At 41.6% G+C, this 4,313-nt stretch overlaps 1 protein-coding gene across 1 annotated transcript in view; it reads left to right on the top strand.

The window, feature by feature from the left end:
- The first annotated feature begins 1,221 nt into the window (after positions 1-1,221).
- Positions 1,222-4,313, top strand: part of RNF144B (ring finger protein 144B) — a 49,806-nt gene continuing 46,714 nt past the window's right edge. The window contains exon 1 of the mRNA XM_009637934.2: positions 1,222-1,284. The gene's annotated coding sequence lies outside the window, so the exon portion shown is untranslated. The remainder of the gene's footprint in view (positions 1,285-4,313) is intronic.

Here is a 4,313-nt window from a genome sequence, read left to right as displayed (position 1 = left end):
TAATTCAAGCAAAGCTGTAATGCATAGGTGCAAGGAGGCTGAATTAAAGTCGCATGAGCTTTCTGCCTTTTCCTTAAGTTATTCCGATGCAGTACAATTGTCTGAATGTAACTAAAGAGTCAGCTGTGAGTTTCTGTACACCCTGGAAGAAATGCCTGTACATCAGTCTTCACAGAAAAGTCCTGAGGCAAAATGCCAGCAATAGTTGCATGAAGTACAAAGTAAACTTATTCCATCATAAAAAGAAAATTATAGGTTAACATCTCTACTTCTTTCTCCCTCTGTTTTTCTGCACCCCCTGCACTCGGATGTATCTGTACTTCTTATCTGTGGGTACGGTATTTCCTACAGCAGGAAAAGTTCTTGAAGGTTTGGTGTCGTGTGGCACAATAGTACCTTCTCCTGCTTGGCTGGTGTGAATCACACCTGCATCTTTGGCATACAGAACTGCAGAATTACCAGCCCCTCCTGCACACAAGCCCAGCTTAAAGAATCAAAATTTAATAGTGACAAAATAACCTAAGCACAATCATCATTAAGCACTCAGATTTGAAATTACACTGATATTTTACTTGTGAGTGTAGATTTTTGCTCCCTTCCCCTCTAACATGAAGAAATTGCTTTGCTTTTAGATGCTATTTTTCACATGTGGAGATAAGCAGAAGCCAGCAATGTTTCAGACATCATCTGCTGCTAGGGCAGCTGCTATACAAACTGCTATCCTAAAACAGGTTAAATGGCATTTGGGAGGTTTTTTTATGAGTGTCACATCGAATGCCTTGTCTCTCTCAGTTTTATCTTGTCAGGGCTCAGATAGGAGTTCTAATTAAAAGCAGCACAGATACCCAAATAAGAGCATAGGGTATGTATTGGCTGGAAGCTGACAGGGTTTAAGTAATCACCTGCAGTTGGATTGAGACTCGGATGGGAAGTAGGAAGTGCTGTACTCAAGCTTCCTGTATATATAAATGCAGCTTTCCCACAGCTACTGCATACAAGCTGTGACGTGCTTTTAAGATTTAATGGTAGCATGCTCTTAATAGCAGGGAGGGGATGACTTATCAGCGTGGCAAAGGGGCTGGGAGACAAGTCCTGCTGCAGTCCTAAAAAGTGTACAGCTGTCAGATGCCCGGAGAAGAGGAAGGGCGTGCGAGAGCAATCTCCCTCCGCTCCTGGTTGTGAGCTTCAGGGGTTTGTGACATCGTGGTTCTTGGGAACGCTGGAGTCTGAGCGCAGCTACTGAAAAGTCACACAGCTGGCAGTGAATGCTATTCTCCTTTCAAGGTATGTTGGAATACAGCTTTCTGCCTGTTTTTTTTCCCTTAAAAGCAAAGGATACCCTGAAAAGAACAGAAAGCCAGCATTTGCTTCTAATGGAAGAAAGTAGAAAAGGCTTAGTTAAAGAAAAAAAAGGTTAGAACTAGAATGATTAAAGAGCTAAAATAAATGTTGTTTGTGGCTTGGCTAAAATCAAGCTGTGTGGTGCTTAGAGCTGAGGCAAAAAGGAAATCTCGGAGTCCTGACTGTTAAAGGCACAGAAAATTAAGCAGACATCAAGTACTTTCAAAAAGGTTGAAATGACTTTTGTCAGTGTAACTTTTAAATATCCGTGTGAAGTGTTTGAAAGTGCTGCAGTATTAGGATATATCTGTGTGGAAAGCAGTTGCTAAGGTGGCATACTGTCAGTCCTATATCTGTTTTAGTTTAAATACAAGAACTCCCTTCATACTGAAAACACGTCTGATTAAGCTGGAGGGAGCCTGAGTTTAAAATGCAGAGATTTCCTCCTGGTTTAAAGGCATTTCTTCTGCCACAGTCTCATACAGCTGGTATCATGAAGGAAAAATATGCTGATCCGTATTGTAAGTGTACACTTCTAATCTGTTCAGGGTTTAGGGTTATGTGGTTTACATAAGCACATACTAAATACACAATACATTTGTTTCCTAGTTTGCATTTTTAAAATTTTTTACACTGAGAACAGAAAATTGCATTTACTGGTATGTTTGCACTGCTTTCTCCTTCTCGGCATAAGGCTTTCTCAGTACAAAGCTGCTTCAGTAATGAAGATGTTTCTGTCTGGCTTCTTATAAAGCTCTGGTTTTTCTGTAATGCAAAGGCCCTCTGCTTCCTTACTGTATACAGCAATATCAAATATGCTCCTTCAGAGAGCACTGTGAATAGTAAAATATTTAGGATGACTATAGGTAAAGAAGCATTGCAGGGTGACTTCCCATCCTCTTGGTAAATAGACACTGAATGATTTTAAGAAGTAAATTTTAGCAGAGCTACGGGCTGTGACTGAAATACCCCCGTGCAGCTTTGCAACTGACTATGAGCCGGCACAGCAACATGATATGTTGGGCTACACTCAGCCTGAAGGGCAAGTGGTTTCAGTTAAGGGCAAGCACTGGGTTTGGGGTACCAAGATTTCTGGAAACAGAAGTTTCAAAATCCTGTCCTTAAGTATTTTCCAAAACAAATATATTGACCCGATTCTTGTCCTGTTTAGGACTTGTCTGTGCCTGAATGTGAGTGGGTGTATGGGTTGTTGTCATAGCATGGAAGTGGCTGAAACCCTTCCCTTGGTGAACATAAGCTACGTTGGAAAAAATACAGCACATTGATAAGGGGATGACTGCAGTTATGCTCCCAAAAGTAATGCTTTAGATTATGAATTGAGAGGAGTGTGTTTGCAGAGTGTCTAAAGCTGTGGTAAAGTGGGAAGTATTCCTTCAAAATAAACCGGAGCCATTCTGGAGCCAAGCCAGTATGATGAGAATCAGACTCCTTTTCTCCCATGCATCTTGCTGTCCGATGCGTGTATTTAATACAAAGTGCTGTCCACTCATACAAGGCCACGGAAACCTCCCTACACTTCATGTAGGAATAGCATTTGGCAACCTGGTATAGTTTCTGTTCCCCGTGCTGAACTGTATCCTGCTCCTTGCTGATAGTCACCGTATTCTTTTCCACAGATGGTGACATTTTGGTGATTTTGTTAGTGTGGTGGTATACTTTGGAGCAAAAGTTAATAATATAAATAGGAAACAATATGGAGTTGTTTCTCCCTAGCTAGGTTTATGGATTACACTATATTCTCTAAATGTTTCATAAGCTTTGGAGAAATAAATAAGTGTGGAAGTGGTTGTCTGGCCTTTCCCTTCTGTTGGAGGAGGAAAGTATGTACTTGTCCTTATTAAATTAAATAATTAAAATGCAACTGTGAAAAGCAGCAAGTCACTTTACAGGAAAACAAGCAGCACTAATAGTCAACTCGGTTCCCAGTTTGTTAGTATGCCTCTGATAATATCTATGGTATGAGTCTGAGCCCTGTGCCTGCAATCCACCCTGTCCAGACCTTTCAGTGACTTTTGGTGGTGAGACCCAGTGGAGTATATTGCTTTGACGTGTAGCTTAAAAAAGGGGCTATGGACTTGCTGTGCCTCTTCTCGAGTGGGGAGTTTTCTTGAATGTGCCTGAAACTACACAATGCCTATAGAGTGTACGTATGAGATCCATAAATATCTCCTGGGCGAGTAGTACTGTGACATCTGAGACCGCAATTACAGCTCCGGGCCCATGGATGTCACAAACACATGAACAAAATACTGTGGCAGGCTGCCAGTGTGTCGCTGTGAACGGAGTCCGTCGGACCTCCTTGCACATACCAAAGCAGAAGCCTTCAGCTTCATGAGGCTGAAAACGGTTCTGGATCTGTCCTCTTCCTCTGCATATTCACCGGGAGGTGCGTACAGTTCCCTCCTCTCCCTCTGGCTTCCTCATGCCAAAGCCCAGTCCTGTGTAATGCACGTCACAAATTCTCTTCATTACCCAGCAGCCAGGAATAACCTTACATTCATTCCATCTCAAAATGAATCTTCTTTTTGTTTGTGAAGGGGAACATTGAACAAAATGAAAAAGAACAGATTCAAAGGGAAAGACAGCAATGATACTAAGCTCAGGCGTTAGCATTTTGTATTTCTGCTGAAGCACATCTGAGCTCCAGTGCTAGACTATGAGCCTTCTCACTTGAAAGAGAGAAGTACAGGTCTGAGGGCCATCGTACACTGCAAATTTACCCAGTCTTGGACAAATATTTACGGAGATGCTTGTGCCAAATAACTTTGTGCTGATCAGTAAGAAAATAGTGTTCAGTAATCTTTCTCTGTGTCTTTTGTAAATGGCTTCAGCTCAGTGGGAACTGAGTGGGCATTACATTCATAAAGTAGATCATTGCTAGCAGATACTAAAACACTCATAAAAAAAAGATAGTATCTCAAATTACAAAAGACCTCATCCTTCACTTCCTG

This window comes from Egretta garzetta, unplaced genomic scaffold, assembly GCF_000687185.1.
Source record: "Egretta garzetta isolate BGI_Z169 unplaced genomic scaffold, ASM68718v1 scaffold14, whole genome shotgun sequence".
Taxonomy (NCBI): Eukaryota; Metazoa; Chordata; class Aves; order Pelecaniformes; family Ardeidae; genus Egretta; species Egretta garzetta.
This window is presented reverse-complemented; position numbering and strand designations above follow the sequence as displayed.